Source organism: Myxocyprinus asiaticus, chromosome 16 (assembly GCF_019703515.2).
Source record: "Myxocyprinus asiaticus isolate MX2 ecotype Aquarium Trade chromosome 16, UBuf_Myxa_2, whole genome shotgun sequence".
NCBI classification, from domain to species: Eukaryota; Metazoa; Chordata; class Actinopteri; order Cypriniformes; family Catostomidae; genus Myxocyprinus; species Myxocyprinus asiaticus.
The window spans coordinates 3,027,768-3,051,568 of NC_059359.1; the positions used below are offsets into that span (position 1 = coordinate 3,027,768).

General features: G+C 37.3%; 1 protein-coding gene and 1 long non-coding RNA gene across 3 annotated transcripts in view; both read right to left on the bottom strand.

Moving 5' to 3' along the window:
- Positions 1-23,801, bottom strand: part of LOC127453596 (mannosyl-oligosaccharide 1,2-alpha-mannosidase IA-like) — a 278,918-nt gene that overhangs the window by 196,134 nt on the left and 58,983 nt on the right. The window lies entirely within an intron of this gene.
- Positions 16,958-17,969, bottom strand: LOC127453600 (uncharacterized). The gene is made up of 3 exons (XR_007899430.1): positions 17,690-17,969; positions 17,172-17,222; positions 16,958-17,057 (listed from the first exon to the last, which is right to left on the bottom strand). It is a non-coding gene; the product is annotated as an uncharacterized LOC127453600 (long non-coding RNA).

Consider the following 23,801-nt stretch of genomic DNA (forward strand, 5'->3'; position numbering starts at 1 on the left):
TACACACCCTTGAGTATGGTGATTTTATCACTGTGTGGAATCATGAATCGTCTTCACGTCTAGCCTAAAAACGCCTCTTACCCATAGTAAAAGCACTGTAATGCATGGCCTATCATGGCGTATTGGTTTCAATTATATCAAGACACTATACAGTAGCTAAATCAACAAGGCATCATTAAAAAACACTATTTTCTAAAAAAAATCAATTATTTCGAACTGTTCGTTTCAATTAATAAATGGCAAATGTCATCATGGCATTTTAAGTGTTTAAAATGAAGTCCTCACTTAACCCAAGGAACATGGGTTGCATTTCTGGCCTCAAATGCTGCCAAGAATTGAGATGTCTATAAGTCAAGAGTAATTTTTTTCCTCTTACTTTTGTGACACTATTAAAAAACAAACAAAAACATCTATGTAAAAACCTGGGAGAAAAATCCAAATGTGGCATTGTGGGAAACATAACATAAACTTAGCAAAAGCAGGCAGACACTGAGTGAGAAACTGAGCGGGTGCACCTTCATAGTTTAAGTGGGTCTTTTCAGGTGGACCATCAGCAGTGTGGTCAGTCTATCGCTTTCCTATCTAATCACAAGAGACGACTCAGTAATTACAGCACAGGAAACCCATGATAGAGTCATACGGTCATCAGATCAATCTTTCTCCAATCTCTTTTTCCATTTCCAGGTATGGATGCTCATTCGCTCTTTAAATGGACAATGACAAACAATGTGTTTCCTGTCTGCACAGACACTACCAATCAAAAGTTTGAACACACTCGACTCAATTTTCAAAAACCTTTTGATCTCAAAGTGTATGTTTAAATGTCAGAAATTAATTTTGTAAACTAATATAAATTGTGACCATGCATAAATATACAAGACTAAAATATTAATTAAAAATAGAGAGTGACCGGCTTGGGCTGGGAAATTTAACACGTTAATTTCTGCGATTAACAGTTTTGTTTAATGCATAAAAAAAATTAACCCAATTAACGCAGTATGCATTTTTATTTTATTTTTTTTTTACTTCCTGAAACTTCACTGCTGTTTTTACTCACTTGTGGCTTAAATTGTCATATATAAATTTCAAGAGCAACACGCTCGACTCGACTGCACATCCTAGCATAGAAACTGATTTTGTTGAGAAGTATAAGTTTATTCATTAGGCCCGATGCATTTCCCGGGCATAATAAACAAGGATTTACTGTATGGAGAATGGAGACTTCATCCGCAAGAGGGTGAACCAGGCGTGGGAGAGATACGGGCAAGCTGTCATATCTCTTCGCATTGCCCGAAAATGCTCACTCAATTTCATCTGAACCATTTTAACTACAGCATGTCCGCTGATTTTATGGCATGTACACGTATACTTGAATCAAATACTGTGTCTAATAATTATATCTGCAAAATTAAATTTACATTTTAACATATACATACGACTAACCAATTTCTTGCAAGTTCCTTGAGAGATAGTGTAAATTATTATATAGTGATTATATTTTTTAATGTTTGTTGTAATGTATCATGTACCATCACCAATCAGAAACTGTGTGATTAATTATTTTAAATTTTGTGTGTGTGTGTGTGTGTGTGTGTGTGTATATATATATATATATATATATATATATATATATATATATACACACACTGTATGGCTGTGAATCGATCACCGATCAGCCACAACATTAAAACCACCTGCCTAATATTTTGTAGGTCCCCCTTGTGCCACCAAACCAGCACCAACCCGCAACTCAGAATAGCATTCAGAGATGATATTCTTCTCATCACAATTGTACAGAGTGGTTATCTGAGTTATCGTAGACTTTGTCAGTTCAAACCAGTCTGGCCATTCTCTGTTGACCTCTCTCATCAACAAGGTGTTTAATCAAACCAGCCTGTCTGGCACCAACAATCATGCCATGCTCCAAATCACTGAGATCACATTTTATCCCCATTCTGATGGTTGATGTGAACTTTAACTGAAGCTCCTGACCCGTATCTGCATGATTTTATGCACTGCACTGCTGCCACACGATTGGCTGATTAGATAATCACATGGATGATTGTTGGTGCCAGATGGGCGGGTTTGAGTATTTCTGGGATTTTCACGCACAACAGTCTCTAGAATTTACTCAGAATGGTGCCAAAAACAAAAAACATCCAGTGAGCGGCAGTTCTGTGGACGGAAACGCCTTGTTGATGAGAGAGGTCAACAGAGAATGGCCAGACTGGTTCAAACTGACAAAGTCTACAGTAACTCAGATAACCGCTCTGTACAATTGTGGTGAGAAGAATAGCGTGTCAGAATGCTATTCTAAGATGCGGGTTGGTGCAGTTGTGGCAGTACGAGGGGGACCGACACAATATTAGGCAGGTGGTTTTAATGTTGTGGCTGATCGGTGCATATATACACTGTATATATCTAGCATCAACTAATGGAACTGTAAAAATAAACAATGTTTATAAACAGCTTTCCGTTTGCCATTGGTCGAACAAAAACAGATAGTCCCATCATTAGTTGATCAAATGTTGCTGTGTTGGGTTGGACTGGTTGCTCAAAACAAACAGAGGGATTATTGTATCACCACTGAAATAATGTTTTTACAGTTTTCAAGAAAAAATGAATAGCTTACTTATTGATTTTACTGCATATTAAGCTGGGATAGGAGAAAGCATTTAAATAAATAAACCAAAGGGGATCGTGCCTTCTCTGTTGCAGCCCCTCACCTTTGGAATAGTCTGCTGATTCATATTAGATCATGTGATAGCATTGAGTCTTTTAAGTTTCAGTTGAAGACTAATCTTTACTCTATTACTTATAACTGTTCTTAGATTTACTGTTATTGTTTTGTCTTATATTGTGCATGTTTTAAATTGTGACTGTATTTTAAATTTGTTAGTGAAAAGCACTTTGGTCAACATGTGTTGTTTTTAAATGTGCTATACAAATAAATGTGATTGACTTATTGATTGATTTAAACTAGGGCTGTCTATCGATTAAAATTGTGGTCACACTTTATTTTACAGTGTCCTTGTTACAGTGTAATTACACACGGAAGTACTGAGTAACAATTAATAACATGTACTTACTACAGATTTAGTGTTAGCTGTTTGTAATAATGCATAATTTACTGTTATTACTATTGTCATTACATGTAATATGTATAACAAGGACATTGTAAAATAAAGTATTACCAAAATTTTATTATTCAAATGAATTACATGGTATGCCGTTTAATTAATCAAATTAAATCGCAATTAATCAATTTGCAGTTTGCTGAGAAAGCCCCACAAATAACAATAATTGAATATATAATGATTAAATAATTATAAATAAAATATATATATTATTAAAAAAAAATTCAGATAATTAAAATGCAGGAGTTAAGCATTGATAAAACAATACAAAAAGTGGCTTTAGAATCCAATATAATGTTTATTTCCATAATATTGAACATAAGCCAATCATTGGCCTACAGTTCACAGCAAACCATTTTGCAACTGAATTCGTCAATCTGTCCGAGGTAATACCACAGTGTTTTTCATTAAATACAGTTGTATGTACGTACCTAATGTGTGTTGTAAGTGGTTGCCAAGGCATTACAACATGGTTGCTATGGTCTTTTTGTAGCACAAACGGTGCGGGACGAGATATACACCACAGTTTTATACCTACGTGTTTGGGGTTTGTTGAAATCACTAATCCCAAGTATAAGCAACAGTACTAGATGCTTGCTTGCATGCAAACATCACTACTAAAAGACAAGAATAAAGAGTAGGTGTGTCCAAAATTTGACTGGTAGTGTATATACTCTCTATTCTCTAATATGTGTCATATTGAACTAGAATGAGTTACGCATGCAGATATCAGCATTGTGCTGTGAGGAGCTGATACGGACGTTTGTTAATTAAACAGGCTCTACGCTCCTCTCAGCTGCCAGAACGAGGGCCGCCGGTAAGGGTACGAGTCACAACGACGTGCAGCCTGAGGTATAGCTGAGTCCCACGAAAGATAAAACACACTCGGGGAAAGAAAGATCAAACGAGTGCACATAGAAACACAGCGCCATCAACGCAGGCCTATTCCAAAGATAACGGCATATCACAGAACCAAAGAGAGAGAGAGAGACGCCGTTAATTCCACTGATTCCCTGTAAATGATATCGGAACTAATTAGCAGGATTCTCAACTTTCATTCAGAACTGTGTGTGTAATCAGAATAAGTGGTGTTAAATGAAGGCGGATTAGCAGCTTTATTCTCACGCACCTGGAGTGGAGAAACAGTTAGAAAATCTGAGATAATGGCCAGAAACAAACATGTTGCTTCACTGAAGCTCTGCCCTACTAATTCAATAATGCATATTATGCCATAAAAGTAATATACATAACTGAATGTGGAACATGGATGCATTAAATGTTGCAAGATATATGTAGCACTTTAAAATAATAAATCAATAAATCTATGTGCTAAATATATAAGAATTAACATGCACCCACATAAAATTAATCAATAGAAGTATAAATCAGTCAATAATTAAACTGCCGTATACAAGTCAATATCTTAAAAACAAAAAGGTGCCACAGAAAAATATGGAATAACTAAAAATGTATGCAGAAAATAGTAGCGTTCTGGATGAATAAATCAATTAATAAATAAATATGCAAATAAACATAATATCTTCAAAATATGTAAGAAACTAAATAAACATGGGGCCTCAGACTGCCAGGGGCCTCCAAAGCTGTACAGTCAGCTGAACACCATGGCCCTCGGCACGTACCGTGCGAGTTGACCAGTCCACAACAGGCGGATTAGGGGGGGCAGAGCAGCCTGTTGAGGGTGGGATTTAAACATCAGTGCTCGAGAATGAAGGCAGTGTAACAGGCCGGTCCTCACGAACAGCAGATGGGTTTTCAGGGATTAAGGTCAAAACTGTTGTGTGCTTTTTGAGAGCAAGAGTATTTCTCAGTGCTAAACTCAATAAAGGAGCCATTTCAGACCTGTGTGTAGGAATACAAGCTTTAATTCTCCTCAGAATGAAGTAAGACAATCAGAAAGCCAATTTCCCAGTTTCCCCAAAAAATTACATACTAGATCTCTTCTGCATATTCAAATTGGCCATGTTGCGTTTAGTTATGAGACACGCCAGTGATAGCTGTGTGGTATGTGTAGACCTCACTCCCCTGGCCTCAAGAGGCATACTAGCGAATGACGCTAGAGGCTGTAGCCCGCCTCTCATGCCGGAGACGCCGGTTTGAATCCCGCTTGGAGCGGGTCAAGTAGGACCGGTTACAGTGGTGCCGTGACCCGGACAGGAGTGAGGTTTAGGGGGGTGAGTGTAACAGGAGCCAGCTGGTACGTGATAGCTGTGTGGTATGTGTAAACCTCACTCCCCTGGCCTCAAGAGGCGCACAAGGCTGTAGCCTTTAGGCTTCTTGTTAGCGCGCCAACCTCCCATGCCGGAGACGCCGGTTCGAATCCCGCTTGGAGCGGGTCGAGTAGGACCGGTTACAGTGGTGCCGTGACCCAGATGGGAGTGAGGTTTAGGGGGGTGAGTGTAACAGGAGCCAGCTGGTTCATGATAGCTGTGTGGTATGTGTAAACCTCACTCCCCTGGCCTCAAGAGGCGCACTAGGCTGTAGCCTTTAGCCTTCTTGTTAGCGCGCCCACCTCCCATGCCGGAGATGCCGGTTCGAATCCCGCTCGGAGCGGGTCGAGTAGGACCGGTTACAGTGGTGCCGTGACCCAGATGGGAGTGAGGTTTAGGAGGGCGAGTGTAACGGGAGCCAGCTGGTATGTGATAGCTGTGTGGTATGTGTAAACCTCACTCCCCTGGCCTCAAGAGGCGCACTAGCGACTGACGCTAGAGGCTATAGCCTTTAGCCTTCTTGTTAGCGCGCCCACCTCCCATGCCGGAGATGCCGGTTTGAATCCCGCTCGGAGCGGGTCGAGTAGGACCAGTTACAGTGGTGCCGTGACCCAGATGGGAGTGAGGTTTAGGGGGGTGAGTGTAACAGGAGCCAGCTGGTACGTGATAGCTGTGTAGTATGTGTAAACCTCACTCTCTTGGCCTCAAGAGGCGCAATAGCAACTGATGCTCAAGGCTGTAGCCTTTAGCCTCCACATGCCGGAGACGCTGGTTCGAATCCCACTCCGAGCGGGTCGAGCAGGACCAGTTACAAGAGCACCAATAGTGCTTGTTGCCACTGACTTCAAACATGGTGCAATGCATGTCTGATAATGTGAAGAAGCAAACAAAATCTCCTTAAAACAGACCTTAGTTTCAGAAGAGATCTCAACAGTCTCAAACTGTGCTCAGGTTTTCCAAGATACCAAAAGTTCATCTCAATATGAACTTGATTAGTCATCAAATTCTTCCAATATCAAATGGTCTGATCTATGCTTTCCACATTCATTTTATAGCTCTATACCCTTACTGTATGTCAACAATTATTTGTGTCTAATTGAATTTCTCCTCAGTAATGTTCTGAGAAACATCTGAAACAAAGTCAACACTTCCATGAGACGTAACAGAGAACTTCACTAAGTCTCCTGAGCTTTGAAACAGCAAATTTTAGAGATTCCTTTTCTTTATTTAGCAAGACATGACACTGCTGGCAGATACAGCTCTTGTATGAAAGTTATCATCCTTAAAAAGCATTAAAACAACACTGCCACCAGCACGACAAGTTTTACATCATTAATTCAGCACAATCTTATTCTAGAACTGTGCACTGCAGTCATAGCATTAAAAGATTGCCTGAAGGGCTTTTACTGTTGTAAAGAGGTAAAAATAAAGCACGTTACCTTTTGAAGAAGCGTTTGAGAAGGATCAGGGCGAGCCCGCACACAGATAGCACATAAGAGAGAGAGAAAAACAGAGATAAACACAGGTTAGTATGCTCATACGTCGCATTTCTAAAGGCTTTTGTCTCTGTAACCTTCACGATAGCAGCGTAAGAGTCTGTTTAGCCGACTCTATGGTCATTTCCAATGAGAGTAGATGGAGTGTAGACATACTAGATTAGTGGTTCTCAACTGGTAACTTAACATAATACCAAAAAGTAAACATAGAAATGTCCTCAAAGGTAAACTGTGTAATATTTGTGCCTCAAGTGACACCAAACAGAATTGCAAAAAAAATAGTTTTCAAACAGCGTTTACAAGACACTTATAAAATAATTGTTTTAGTCCAACTTTGCAAAAATTAGACTGTTACGATTTCAGTCGCACTAAAACGTTTACATGACATTTTAAAAAGACAAATAATAGTCATAGTCCGTCTTCACTAAAATTTGGAGCGTTTACATGACATCTTAAAAGACAAATAATAGTCGTAGTCCGACTTCACCAAAATTTGGACTGTTACGATTTCAGTCGCACTAAAGAGTTTACATGACATTTTAAAAAGACACAATAATAGTCGTAGTCCGACTTCACGAAAATTTGGACTGTTACGATTTCAGTCGCACTAAAGCGTTTACATGACATTTTAAAAAGACAAATAATAGTCATAGTCCGTCTTCACTAAAATTTGGAGCGTTTACATGACATCTTAAAAAACAAATAATAGTCGTAGTCCGACTTTAAAAATGTTGCACTGTTATGATTTCAGTCGCACTAAAGCGTTTACATGACATCTTAAAAGACAAATAATAGTCGTAGTCCGACTTCACCAAAATTTGGACTGTTACGATTTCAGTCGCACTAAAGCGTTTATGTGACATTTTAAAAAGACACAATAATAGTCGTAGTCCGACTTCAAAAATTTCAGACTGTTACGATTTCAGTCGCACTGAAGCATTTACATGACATTTTAAAAAGACAAATAATAATCATAGTCCGACTTCACCAAAATTTGGACTGTTACGATTTCAGTCGCACTAAAGCATTTACATGACATTTTAAAAAGACAAATAATAGTCGTAGTCCGACTTCACTAAAATTTGGACTGTTACGATTTCAGTCACACTAAAGCGTTTATGTGACATTTTAAAAAGACACAATAATAGTTGTAGTCCGACTTCACAAAAATTTGGAGCGTTTACATGACATCTTAAAAGACAAATAATAGTCGTAGTCCGACTTCAAAAATTTCAGACTGTTACGATTTCAGTCGCACTAAAGCATTTTCATGACATCTTAAAAGACAAATAATAGTTGTTGTCCAACTTTTACAAAAAATTGGTTAATGAACCTGTGTTTAATGTAGTCTGGGTTGTATTTTTTTTAATTTGCATAGTTTTGTTCATGGTTTTTGAGGATGATGGCATGTTATGTTGAAACTCATCCATGTTGAAATCTTTCTAAACTGGCTAGCGACCAATGAATTTGCAAAATGCAGTACAGTTTAATTGGACGCACAACCTAACAAAATTACATGCACCAATAAATAATGCAAAATAAGACCAGAAACATACATTAAAAAGTTTACAAATACAATTAGGCTACATCCCATCTTAAACACCTGCAACATTCAGAATTACATTCACAGTTATATTCTCTCTTTAACTATCTCTTACTCGCGCACACACACACACACACACACACACACACACACTGACACAACCCACTTTTTAAACGTTTAACAATGTATCTTGTTTACACACTGAAGAAGTGTTGCAAATAGAACAAGCACAAACAGCTCCATTCCACCCCAGCGCCTTCCTTGCATCGGGAAAATGTCAGAGAGCTGGTGCCATGGCGGGGGGTGTTTTATTTCTGGTCCACGGTGCTCTAACGGCAGGAGTGGGACACAAACAAACAAATCCTCACTTAGCTGCGAGTGAAAAGCAGGCAAAGTAGCCACATGTCTGAGGGATTTTTGCTGACTCTTTTCTCAGCACAAAAATGCAAGCATGCTTGAATACACCACAGGCATGCACAACGAGCCCTCCGAGGTTTGGAAGCGCATATACAGACGGATTACGTAAGGTGGCTCACTCTTTGGAAAATTATTCAACGGAAACCCTTCCGGAGCTCATACACTGAAGTGGAGTTTTGAGGAAATGCCATTACAAACTTTTAAATTAATCTTTTATTCCAATCAGAATTCAAATGACTCTACAAGGACACAGGAGGGCAGATTGCTGCTTGTACAATTAGGCTTTAAAAGCACAGCTATCCTCAAAAACATTTACTTTTGCAGCTGTATGTAAATGTAGGGGCCCATTTGCAATTCCAAAGGTATGCTGTACTGAAAATATTATGATTTGAAATACCAGATATATTCACACAAAACAATGACTTGACTATACTATCGAATATGATCGATATGTTTCAATTTCTGAGTTCAAAGACATTTGAGCTTGAAGTCAAAACTGTCCAAGTGATGTAACTGTCCATAGACGGGAAAAATAAATAAATACAAATAAGAGATTTTCCGGCTGCAGTCGAGGAAGGGGTTGAAAAGACCCCTTCCCGTCGTGCGCTGAACCTACACCAGTCACGGAAGATCGCACAATGTTTGCAGACGAAGTGGAATTCAGATCCTTACATTTTACATTTGAAAGGTTTATGTGCTGCTTAATACAGTGCGTGTACAGAGAAAGTCCAATAAAAGCCTCTATTATTTCAATAACAAAAAACATTTTAATATTTTTTCAATGCTTTTATTTTAATGAATAAACTTGGTATTACAATGATAAACATAATATAACATGATATAAACATGATGTACTCGGATCTGTGAGAGTTTAGCGGAACAGAAGGTGTCAGAATAAACACCTTGGTAATGGCATACTACCATACTACTCTTATTTCTGTCAAACACTGATACAGCAGAAGTAGTAAGAGCAGTATGTGAAGTATGCAATTGTGAACACAGCCCAGAAAACACGTTTTGAATCACCTTTTGAGTCTGGCCAATTGTGAATATGCTGTGTTGTCATTCAGAGCTCGTGCAGTTCCTCTGGAGAAACTGCAGCAGCTGAGCCAGACGGCTGGTCTCGAATCGCTCTCGCGGTACTTTGATGGCATATGTCACGTGACGCAGCGATAGCGGCGTCTCAAGTTGGACAAAATTTCTAACTGACATACACTGCTTCAAGTATGCCGCTGATGGGTCTGCGCAGTACTGCATATATATACATATATACAAATACTGCATATTTTTTACATTCTTGGAAAACCTTATTTGTCAATGACCCACAAACAAAACTGAATATAAAACTGTTGACATACTTAACCTTGTGCGACATTGAATTTTGGCTTCCCTATACACAACGTATAATTTCATTTAAACTGACTGATCTCGGTTCAGGAGACCCTGGGCTGTCAGTAAAGGGTTAACCTTTCAATGCACAGAGTTATCTGACCAAACAACATGGTGCCAATCGCAGCGGAGTTTGTGTTCGGTTGAATGCCAACAAAACTACATCTGGTAAGAAACTGAATTAAGTTTTTACATTGAAACCTGTTTGAGTCAAAAGGTTAGGGCCTCAAGTTTCATCCGATATGCCATTTTAAAATTTTGAGCGATTTATTGCGAAACGGCACGCTGTTAAACACAATAATCACGTACATGGACTGTATGCTAAGTTTCAATTAAAATATCCTATATTTACTGCATTATCACATTGAGAATTAATGGATGCATTAAAAAACTGGACAATGTTGCTTTCAGAGGCTTTGTATGGAGTTAGGATGAAAATAAGGTGCATTTCAAACTGTTCTGAGATCAGTGCAGACAGACAGCACACTGGAGGTTAAGTCATTCACTAAATAGGGAGAAAGGGAGCATCTAATAGCTCTCTATGCAGTTAAGTGTATTCACTCCTAAAATCTGATCAAAAGTTCAGTTTCAGGCTGCAGATGATGTTTGGATCACTCAACATGTTTGACAGACATGTGACAATGATAATCAGTACATAGATTCACAATTTATAATGTATCATTTTATTTTAACATGGTTGACAGTGATTGGATGATGCTGGACATTACTTTGTATCTGAATTAATTATGATAATTTCTGATGTAATGTCTGTAACATGAATAATCAACACTCCTGGAAACATAATAAACAATTTGATTTAAAAAAAATCTGATTTTCAATAGCTTGGTATTATTAAAAATTTCACAACTTGGTCCCGTTGTCCACATATGTGGACATACATTTTTAGAAAAACTATTTGCGTACATATGCCACTCGCTGTCTATTGGCGGTGCCCACCTACAACTCCAGAGGCTGCTCAAATTCCTACCGCGCCACGGAACGCAACTCGGATATTTCCATTAAATTCGACCCAAATCATTATCAATGGGCATATATTATTTACTCTAGCCTTGTTCATTCTTTAAGAAGGGAAAAACCTTAGCAACTTGTGTGTGTACTGTCTGCCACGTGAACCGCATCGACGTGCCCTGTGTTTGATACCAGTGCCGTCTCCTCGCCACGACGTGGCGCTTCTCGTCCGGTGTGCGACCGCCTTAAGAGTTTAAAGCGGTTATTAGATAATATGGAATGTATAGCTCAGATCATTTGGGGAACAATTTAATGAGAAATGTTTGAGTTCATATTGACAACTCTTGACAAATCTCATCACAGTTTGAGACATCGTGATCTATTCTGAATTTTTTTTAGGAGAAACATCTGAGAAGCAGGAGATCTTTTCCACAGTGCTCTCTAAGTCATATACTGTATAGGAGAAACAGCTGAGAAATTAAAGAGATCTCATTTGGGATTTTTCTTATTAGTCTCTCTGTGCTGTAGATTATGTAATGACCAGACAGAATCAAACTCTGGCCAAAACGCTGATTCGTTCCATGGTCGCACTGATCTTACAAGAAAAGAAACTGTTCGATATTGTTAGCATTGCTCAAACATCCTCTGCCAACAAACGATTCAAAGCTCATAAGCGAACAAATGCTATTCATGTAAGGGCTCTTTTATAAGCAGTATACGCTTTCAAGTCTAACACAGTTAATTCAATGGAGGTTAACAACATAAACAACAGTGTTAACTGACAAGAGGAGATATTTGCTTTTGATTCCAAGAACTGCCCAAACACGCTCTTTAATGTGTTCTCCTGGCTGGCAGAGAAATCACATTTAAGATGGGTGGGTTTTGAGTATTTCTGTAACTGCTGATCTTCTGGGATTTTCACGCACAACAGTCTCTAGAATTTACTCAGAATGGTGCCAAAATAAAAAAACATCCAGTGAGCGGCAGTTCTGTGGATGGAAACGCCTTGTTGATGAGAGAGGTCACCAGAGAATGGCCAGACTGGTTTGAACTGACAAAGTCTACGATAACTCAGATAACCACTCTGTACAACTGTGGTAGAAGAAGCGTCATGTCGTGGCTAGGACACGGCACTGGTATCAAACACAGGGCACGTCGATGCGGTTCACGTGGCAGACAGTACACGCAAAAGTTGCCAAGGTTTTTCCCTTTATATATATATATATATATATATATATATATATATATATATATATATATATATATATAAAATTTTTTTTAAAATTTGCCTGTGATTTTTTAGCAAAACTACAGGTAAAACAAAATAACCTTAGAAGTTTGCAGCATCATTGTTATATTTTTACAGAGAGATAGGTAGGTCTATTAATAAAATCAGTTGACTTCAACACTGCCTGTTACATTATATTCCAATGGTGCGAGTTTTTGGCTTGTTTTTTCAAAGTTGGAGTGCCAATAACTTCAGAAATATTAGAGATATCTTACTATACTTTTAGATTCTGGTTTAGCACAAACTTTACTTTTTGTATCTGCATTTTTAAGGCCCAATACGGTAAAATCCCAGAGATATGGGGCCCTCAATGTGGCTCCATGAGTAAATTGTAAAAGTTTTCAATGGACGAAAACCAAATGTGGGTCACATTTTATGAAGCTAGTTTTTCTTGTCCAACAAAACAAAGGTCTGACATACAAGTAATGTTTAAACTAGAAATGTGCCTTTATTTATTCACATAAAAACAATAATGTCCAAATCTCTTTTCTTCACTATTATTAATAATAAGTAACGCATGTGGCTCTTAAGTAGACCCCCCTCTACAAAATAATGCATCACTTAGTAAATATTGACCTATGAAATTTATATTTAATGTTTATCTTTTTTTCAGAAAAAGTATAAACAATATCAACATTTTGGTTGATTTGACATGGAATAACTCCATAGATGTCACTGCATTTTAAGCTGGCATAGTAGCCTATTTAAAAAAAAAAAAAATATATATATATATATATATATATATATATATATATATATATATATATATATATACACACTTCACTTTTAAGTATAGTAATAGTAGTATACTGTAATTACTCCAGTGCTTAACACCCCTGGTGAGAAACCAGTAATGATGCTGTCAGCTCTTGGATTATGCCCGCTGAAAACACATTCTCTTCCCGGAGAGCTTGAGGGATCACAGAGTGTGAGAATTCTTTCATTGTTCGCTGTAGAGACAGATAAGTGTGTATAAGTGTGTGTGGATGAGAACACTCCCACATGGTTCTCTGTAAGCCATCTTGTCATTTCAGAGCAGTTCTTTTTAAAGAAAGGATAAGAGTGAGATCTTTCAGAGAGTCTACTTCAAAATTTAACAGCCGTCCTCCATCATCTTACAGAAGGTCACATAAGTTCGGAGAATTTAGCATGATGCACTAAAGAGAAATGCTTTTAAAATAACACCATCTCAGCATGTTATTGTGAATTGTATGGCTGGGTGGTAGAACGGTATATACTGTGAGAATGAGAAATGTATGAAGCGGTAGAGATTTTGCTATACCATTACACTACTATAGTGTAGTAGATATTAGAGGTAGACCGATATATTGGTTTTACCGATTAATCGGTGCCGATAGTTGCTTTTTGGAACTATCAGTTATCGGCAAAAATCTATGTTGATAGTTTCCGATAGTATATTTTTTATTCCTCATTTTTTTTATTCTTCAACAATAAACCTTATCTGGTAAAATTGTGTGTGTGTATATATATATATATATACACACACACACACACACACACACACACACACACAAAACTCTTCATCTGGTGAATATATAGGCTATAAAAATCTTAATTTGTTAAATACTTGCATTTGGAACTTTGTAATGGAGCAAAGACTCTATAATTTTTTTAATACAATGCCCGGTGAATTTTGGGCATGTTTATAGTTGAAAGTCCCATGTTATGCACTAAATCTGATTATTATTGGAATTTTGGTTGCACAATAAACTGCTTTTGGGATTTTATTAATTTTGGACTCTTGTAGCCTCAATGTCTGTGCCCATCATAGTAAGGAAAGACTAAGAAATCTTAAAAAAAACTATCGGCCGATTAATTGGCTATCTACCTTTTCCACCACCTTAGTTATCGTATCAGCAAAATCCACTATAGGTTGACCTCTAGTAGATATACTGTATTTTTGTGTGACTATCAGTCTGACTGCTTTATGTTATTTGCATCGTAAAGGGACAAAAACCACATCAACACAAATATGTTTTCTGCTGAAAACGCATTGATTTTGCTAAGTTTACATCTCGTATACACATTGAATCACTTTCCTTCCACCAAAAATGGAGAATTTAGTAAACTTTGTTTTATCTTGTTTCAAAGGTTTTTAGATATTTTTCCTGGAAAACAAGACAAAAGCACTTGTTAAGAATATTTTTTGCAGTGTACTTGAGCAACAGTTTACTAGTTAGTGACAAATATCGTGGCGGCTGGTGCTTTTCAAAAGTGGGAAAAACACAGACTATTGTTTTTGGTATCTGCCATGTTCCACCCGAAAACTGCTCAAACCACTACTCAAACAGTGCAATTACTTAATGAAAATCATTCAATAAGATCAAAGCTGATTTGCAACAAAATAGGCAAACAATCTGATTATGAAAGCTAAATTAAATGTGTTATGTCAGATTGTAAATAACTGCATGTGTATATCAAGTGCCGAACACACACTCGACAGTGGTGCTTTTACGTTACATCACCGATTCAATTATTGACTGTTTGTTGCGAAGTCGCCCATTCAAAACCAGTCATCATGTAGAGAAGCCGGGCTTTCAGGTGGGATAAAAATGCATTCATTTAAAGGAATATTCTGTGTTCAATACAAGTTAAGCTCAATCAGCAGCTTTTTTGGCATAATGTTGATTATTACCACAAAAAATGTATTTAGACTTTTTTAAAAAGCAAAGATATGGGTTACAGTGAGGCACTTACAATGGAAGTCAATGGGGCCAATCCGTAAACGTTAAAATACTCACTGTTTTAAAAGTATAGCCACAAGACATAAACAATATGCATGTTAATAATATTATTTTGATAAAATTACTGACTATTTTTTTGTGCGTAAAGTTATCTCCAATTTCACAACTCTGTTGCCATGGTGACGTAACGCCATAAACCCTGTAATCGGTTTAAACAACTTTACAGCTCAAAAAATACACAAGTTTTAACAGGAGAATTAATGTAAGTGCTTTTATAAAATGATAAGCTTCACATTTCTGCCTCCAAAAATTGGCCCCATTGACTTTCATTGTAAACGTCTCACTGTAACCTCATTTTTTTTTTTTTTACCTTTTAAGCTCGACTGCCTGCATATCCGAGCATAGAATACAACCAGCCTATTTGTTTTAGTCACAGACAAAAATATAGTGAGTAATAGCTAAGTATATGTCTTAGGCAATTATGTTGGTGTTGCTTATATGCCATGTTTTTGCTTATAAACTATAAAATATATCAAATATAACTTCACGAAAAATAAACAGAACATAAAATATCACATACATTTACTTAGAGGAGGTGATTATCTTTCAAACGAGCCCACACACAAGGTAATCAGATGCATAGATCATTAGATAATCCACACGAAGCACAATGTTACATATGGCCACCAGAAGATGGCGCCAAATACATGACACAGACTCAATGATGACTCAAATGACACAGAATAAAACTCATTCTGTGAAATCTCATGACTAAAATCATGTCTGCATGCTATGCAAACCTTTAGTCACTGTGTAAAGGTTGTGTAATTAGTTCTTATGTACAATTATTATGTTGTATTTGTTTGGAGACGTATTCAGACATTTTTTTTGTGTGATTTTTTTTAGCAGTTTCTTAGGCTGAAAGTCTCAGAATGTATCATATTCTATATCATAAAAATATTTGAAAAGTTTTTTTTACAATGATACTAAACACTTGACCCTCCTTGTTTTTTTTTGTTTTTTGTTTTTTTTGTCGAGGTGTAAGCCTTTAATTTTGGGTATGACACTGAAACAGGAAATCTTTAAATACACCTTCAGAGCTTAAAGGGTTAATTTGTGGTAATCAACATTATGCTACAAGTGCTGTCGATTGAGCTTAACTTGTTTAGAACCTGGAATATTCCTTCAAAGGAACTGCCACTGCTGTTCCACTTATCTAAAATTATTCATACAGTAAAGCAACTACATCCCCCTCTATCTATTTTGTCCACAGTAGAAGTCACTATCAGCCCGACTGCTCTTTACTGCAGTGTTTGGCTTCTCCTTCTCTAGGCACTGCTGTGTACCACACACATGACACATGACAGAGATAGTCGTATCACATAAACACCATTCAAACAAATAGACCGCAGCTTGAGAGGCCGAAGGGAGCATCAGCACACGCTCTGTTTCTCCCGACAGTGTGAGCGTGTTCCGGTGCATGACAGCGAACAGACATGAATCCTAACAGTCACGCAGGAGTTCAACTGAAGCATGAGAGCACGCTGGGCATTTCATCTGATACAGAGAGGCAACATATGAGGAATACAGTCAAAAACCACAGAAAAGCCCTGCTTAAAAGTATAGTTCACCAAAAATTTAATGCTGTGTCATTATTTACTTACCCTCAACCCGCATTATTTGGGTGAACTATTGCTTTAACAGCACAGACACATTTATTTACTATGCAAAGCTCTCCTAAACAAGTGCATGCTGGGCATTTAACCCAAGTCCAAAGCTACTGACCCTTTTTAATGCATGTTTAATTATCCGATAAAGACTTCAGGCTCAAAGATAACAGGCCATCTCACCCCAGGCAAATCTGCAAATCTGCTCTCTCAAATCACTGCATTTAGGAGCAAATAGAGGCAAAAACAAACACTGGTTAGGTCCATTTAGCTAAATATGACTTGTATAACCCACAGTTTTAAAATAGGCTGTTAATATTTAAATAACTTACCCAAAAATGACAATCCTGCCATTTATTCAGCTTCAAACCATATGACTTGCGCTGCAATGTTATTTGTAGTTAATATATAGAAATTTAAAAAATGAGTTACATAGAGGTGTATTCATAAAATTCATGGTGTTACACCAACATAGTCTAATGACAACTCGTAATGATTCGTACGAGATGGCAAAATTGTAACATATTATAAAACTTGGTTTGTACGAAAAGGTAAGACTTTCATTTCCATTCAGACCAACCAATCAACCAACAGAATTTCAAATCAATACAATACAGACATCAAATTTTATCTAGCCTCCTATTCAACACTTTATTTAGGTTTAGGGTTTGAAAAAGGGGTTAGACTTCATGGTTAGGTTAAACTTCTAAAGTCACCAGACTCAATAGTAAATGCTGTTAACATCTATGCAGAACAGTAATGAAATAGTTTTTATGAATGAAGTGCATTTACATCGTAATATTTTGATTTAGCAATCACAATGAAGTCTCAAAAAAAGAGAGGAACTTACTGTCATCGGATGTTTTTGCTGTCATTTCTGAATGAAACAGTTCCTCCTCCCGTTCACGCCGGGAGGAGGATGTCCACCACCATTAACCTTCTCTGGTTCAGTTCGCAGTGCATCGCCATCATCATTTGTGAAACTTCTCGAGTAAATCATGATGGTAACAGCGATATACTTGCAACTGGAAAAACCTTCAGAGAAATTAATAAAACGACTGAAGAAGTGATTTGATCGAAACGCTGTGAGATATTACAGATTTGCAAGCTATACGACAGTGTGCAGGCTTTTTCTATTTTTTCCACCTGCCCGTGATGCACTGACGTGCACAGAACGGGGGCAGCAGGGGTACAAGCCCCTGCCCCTTTCGTTCACAAATCTAAAGGTGCCCTTTTGGTCGTCCAGAAAAAGGGGAGAAATGTTAATAATTAAATTAAAATAGTAAAATAAAACAAAGTTAAAATCTCGAAATAATCTCGCAATAAGAGTAATAATGTGTTATTATGAGATTTCTTTCTAAATCGCGGCGTATTAAAGAAAATTAAGCAGAGGTGCCTTTAAGAGTGCGCGCTACAGCAGATCGGGGTGGGATTCCAATCGCAAGTGATCCTCCCTATGCCCTATACTCACTCCGAAGTGCAGAGCCCTTGAAGTGAGTACTCTGAAGGAAACATGGCATTACTGTATGAATGTACCCTTCTGTAACTGTCTTGTGGAAGGGCCCTTCGAGAAAAGACTAATTTTCTCACTTTCGTTTATTGAGCTTTCGAGTGGTGTCCCCTCACGCAGCAGTGCCCTTCAAGAAAGCAAAAAATGCAGTTTTGAATTCGCCCCGGAACATCGAAGTGCCGTTACCTCAGATGAGTAACAGGTCAGATTAAAAAGTCCACTCCATGTATTGTGTTGTAAGTTCATCAAAAGAATAACACTCGATTGCTACCGCATTTCCGACATCGTGCACCGGCAGTTTGGACAGATTTATTAATTATAATTGGATTATAATCGCTTTCAGTGATCAATTCGTGTTTTATAGAATATTAACATACTGAAGGAGCTGTCAGGTTCAACCAAAGTCAGTTTGGTTTTGTTGAAACTAATAAGCCATTAGACTAATCACTTTCAGAAAAATACCGTTAGGCTATCACAGTACCGCAGCTCCCTATACGCATACTGTGCACCAACTCCCTAGGGAGGGCACCATCATACCCTAAGGAGGCACAAGAATCTTAACCGGCTGCCCTTACTCGCATGTTATGAGTTATTCAAGGACCCTGTAGCATTCGTGGAACACAGTCGATCGCCTCGCGCACGCACATTCTCATCGCGCCTTCGCACCGTGCACCATGTTACCAGGGTAATGCCATAGTACTGAATGATTGATCATGTTCACATTTTATGATACTGTCATAATACTCCAAAGTACTTGAATAAATACCATGGTTTTACTATGACACATGTCATAAACATGGGGTTATCACAGACCATGTCTGAAAATAAATAAGTAAACAAGTGTATTACCATGGTGCTTTTTGTGAGAAATAAAACAGAACAGGCTATTATTTGTGATATATTGTACAGTATATATATATATATATACAAGAAAATGGTTAAATACTCAAAAAGCAAAGAAATTAGTTAAGTATTTATAATTACTACTCATTCAAAAAATAAAATAAAATTGCGCTTCCGCCCCTGTCCCTGCTAAGGTCTGTGCACGTCACTGCCACGATGTGTTTTTTTATAGATTTAACAGCATTAGCACTGACCATACATGTATGTTATCAACTAAACGCGTTTACCAATGCCTATACTAAATTATGAAACCTGTATTATTGATCTCATATCAAAAAAACAAAACAAAAAAACTGTCCAACCAGTCACGTTAGAGGGCATACATTTTTTCAAGAAAAATCACACACATCTGGAAAAACGATTAGCAGAGTTGGGAAAAAAACTATACTTATATTTTAAGGTTAATTTCACTCATTTAATTATTAGTTAATTTTTACATTACTTATTTAATTTCACTTCTATCAAAATGTAGTCATGACAGTTTGTCTGAAAGAACACAACACGTTCGGATGTCTTGCACATGATTTATACGTGTTCGGGAGCAGGTGTAAATTTTGTTTGTTCCAATGAACGTTTTGAAAATACAAAAACTTTGATGAATCCGAGAATTTACGTCAGAACGGCTTTACGAACGATTTACAAAAACATTTGTTTTGCTCATGTTTCGTGAATGAGGCCCATTGTTCAATGGTTCGTTTATGAAACCGGGTTGTGTAAAACCAACTCAATAAGCAAGCCATGTGTTAAAGGTGAAGTGTGTAATTTCTGCAATACTAGTGTCACCAAATGGACTTACAAAACTAACGACTGTTTTCAAACAGATTTCTGTCTGCCATTAGTTGAACAGATAGTCCTGCTCCAAATTAATTGGTTGAGCCAATGTTGCAATATCAGGCCACTTTTTGGCAAGAACAACCTACAAATAGCTTACTTATAGTTGAGTCTGCAAAATAAGCTGGGATACAGGAAAGTGTTTTAACATAATATATATATATAAAACACACATCAGCTTTGCCACAATCGGCATAGATCGGAAAGTACTAAAATAAAGATTGTATGTATAAATTCATTATTTACAATGCTAGTACATCTCCTTCACATCCTGGGTAAAGTATTCTCTTCATGAATAATCTATAAATGTAAACGCTGCACACGGCATGCGTGCAAATCAACCTCCTGTTACACGCCATCCATCTGTGTGCAGTTCTGAACAGAAGCATTGAGTGAGTCGAGTTATTACACTGTGTGTCAGACGACTAACACTTACTTCCAACATCCCACCATAGTATCAAACACAATTAAGGTGTCCGGGTGATCAAAGCATGGATGGTTGTCAAGGTCAGGGCATCACAGTGTGGAACATGGCAAAGGTCAAAAGTACTAGTACCCTTGTACAAGTCAATACCTCTATAACTACTCCTCCTACTACTACTTCTACTTAAATATATATATATATATATATATATATATATATATATATATATATATATATATATATATATATATATATAATACAATAAGGAGTGGGATATACGGTAAAAATGTGCATATCGGTTCTATCACGGTTTCGCAAAATGCCGCCGCATCGTACTGTAGGTAATGCATGTTCCAATTCTAACCATATTATATTTTTTATGTTTGTAGTATAGTCATCGAAAAGGTTTCCAGTATCCAAAGAAAGGCTAAATCCAAAACAATTATGTGAAGGTGAAGCTTATGTGTTCAACTAAAGAGATAGAAGTCTACTTTTTGCTTAGATTTTAAAATGATACAGAGTAGATAAAATAGTTAACTAATTATTAGAGCTGTTGGTTTAACGCATTAATTTAGTGCGATTATGTAAAAAAAAATAACACATAAAAAATTTTACAATTTATCATGCTCTCTGACCCATATGTAAATTCCATTATGAAAGTACGTATTTTCCTACCATAAGAGCAATTTAAGCTTGAAGAGCATGTGCTTTTACGAGCCACCTCAGTAGGGGGCAGTCAGCACGCCTCAACGAACCATACAAGCAGCGCAACCCCAAAATGAGAGCCACTCACAAAAAACACATTCTTGACAGCTTGGCAAAGCACAACAGAATACAGGGATCTCGAAACAAAATTTTCAAAATTTCAACTACTTATAACTTGACACAGTGTCCTAGAAACGCAGCGTTTATGATGCTGAAAACTAGCGAGACACTCCAACAGCGTCTAGCGCAGACGATTTCCAAAGCCACTTTTTGCATTGCCTAATCAACAATAATGATATATTTTTCAATCTGAATCTCAGGGTTATTATATTTACTATAGGTGCTACATATTATTTTTGTACTATTAATTTGAATTATTATGTATCATTTATATAGAAATATCTTTATTTGGGGCCTTTTTCAGCAACTAATGATATACAGTATGCAATTATTGTATTTAGTTCAATTATTTACTCAGCATATCATTCATTTGATTAAAAATGTATTGATTGACAGCCCTACTAATTATTAAAAATTATACGGCATGTATTTTAAGTCAAGTCATTTTTATTTGTAAAGCGCTTTTCACAATACACCATTTCAAAGCAGCTTTACAGAAAATCATATTTTAATGACTCTAATGTCTACAATTTCTTACATTTTAATAAATAATATTTTCTTTATAGATAACATTGTTTTATAGCAATGGACATAACTGGTCTACCATTACTTTAGACAACGTTTTAAATAAAAATGATTTTTATAAAAAATAAATAAATAAAAAAGCATATTGTGATATATATTGTTATCGACCAAAAATTTCAGGAATATCATGATATAAATTTTTGCATAAATCATTCTTTTCAACAGGATTGGTCGCAGCTAAATTCGATACCCGAGTGCTGTCTGACTGGCAGGCGGCTGCTTTCACATGCATATCTGTGCACATGTTCTGTGAATAGTGCTAGCAGAAATGCAACTGCTTGTGTCAAAATATCCGTCTTGGCGAGTCATGAATGTAAACAGACAGAAAAAAAAAACAAAAAAAAACATAGGTTTCAAAATATAGGCCTTGCAGCGTAAATGCAGCTTAAAAGACCTTCTGCTGTGTATTTTGTTGTTTATATAAAATGTAGAGGTATTGGCATCTACTGCTGAAATTTTGCTATTGTGGCAATCTACTTGGGTAGTTTATTAATGCACCACTGTATCCATTCCAAACCCAATGACCCATGACGTCCAGACAAAAGATTCGACCCTGCAGTCGATGTGTAATACATTTCTGGTGAGCTGCAGGGGCCGAGGGGTCAGGTCAGAGGTCAAGGTGAACACGTCAATCTAAACACAGTCTGGTATAAACATGGAAACAGACTGAGTCACTGTGACTCAAAGCACACAGCGATATGAAGCCACGGCACTGATCCGACCAGCAGCTTAAGTCATCTAAGCAGCGCCTTTGCCGCCGGCGTGTGTTTAACGTGTTCTCTTTGAAAGTATGTTATAGTATTCACACATTAAAGCCTCTGCTCGTACGCTCTTAGCTGGCTTTCCCCCAAACAAACCCCTCGAGGCACATGCCAATGTTTACTACAGAGTGCTGTTTCTGCAGCAGGGGTCCTAACTACAACTGAGGGAAACTAAATCTAATATTCATGATATTTTTGCACCAATTCTGCTGGTAATATAAAATTAATAAGGCTATTGATTTAACACATAAATTCAGTGAGAATAATTATGCACAAAAATAGGAATGCACCGTGTGACAAGGAGGAGGGTTAATCAGGCTAATCAAACCCACGAGAGGGATAAAGGCAGCTGGAGGTGGCAGTTCGGGAGAGAGAGCTACAGGCAGCTGCCCTGTTGAATCTACTCTGTGTTGTGTTGAATGTTGAATTGCCCAAACAGTTAATGAGATAAAGTAGGTACACTCTCTGAGTGATGATTAATCATTAGTGATGATGACACCTGGTGTTAATAATAAGAGTCTACAGAAGGAAAGAGGGAGAGACAACAAGAACAGGAAAACAAGAGAACAAACCAGCAGAAACCACAACAAATTAATCTGTCTTACAGCCACACAGTCTTAGATGAGACAGTCCACCATACACATATTGCGTGCATGCTTGAATGTGCGACACAACAGAGTGCCGCTCATTCACTATGAAGCACGCAGCACATGCAAACTTATATATGTACTTATTAAACGCAGTCTTTTTCACTTTGAATACAATGCAAGAGTCAGGAATGCAAGAGCTCCCTGACCGTACATAAATTCTGTTATAAGGAATATTCATAGCATCCAAGCAATTAAAGCTTGAAGTGCTACTTTAAATGCAGGGTTCAAATGGCACAAGATACCATCTGACCAACACAACCAAGCACAAACAGGCACAAACAGATGTCCTGTAAGAACAGCCATTAATTCTCCTTCGGTCAGATTGGCAAACTCAATAAAAAAATGGATTGCTGTGGACTGTAGGCTTATGTTAAACGATACACAATATTTTTGTGAATGTTTATCAATAACTAGTTGACATATTTAACCTTTTGGCAGATATAGTATACATTTAAGACATCATCTTGTCCTCA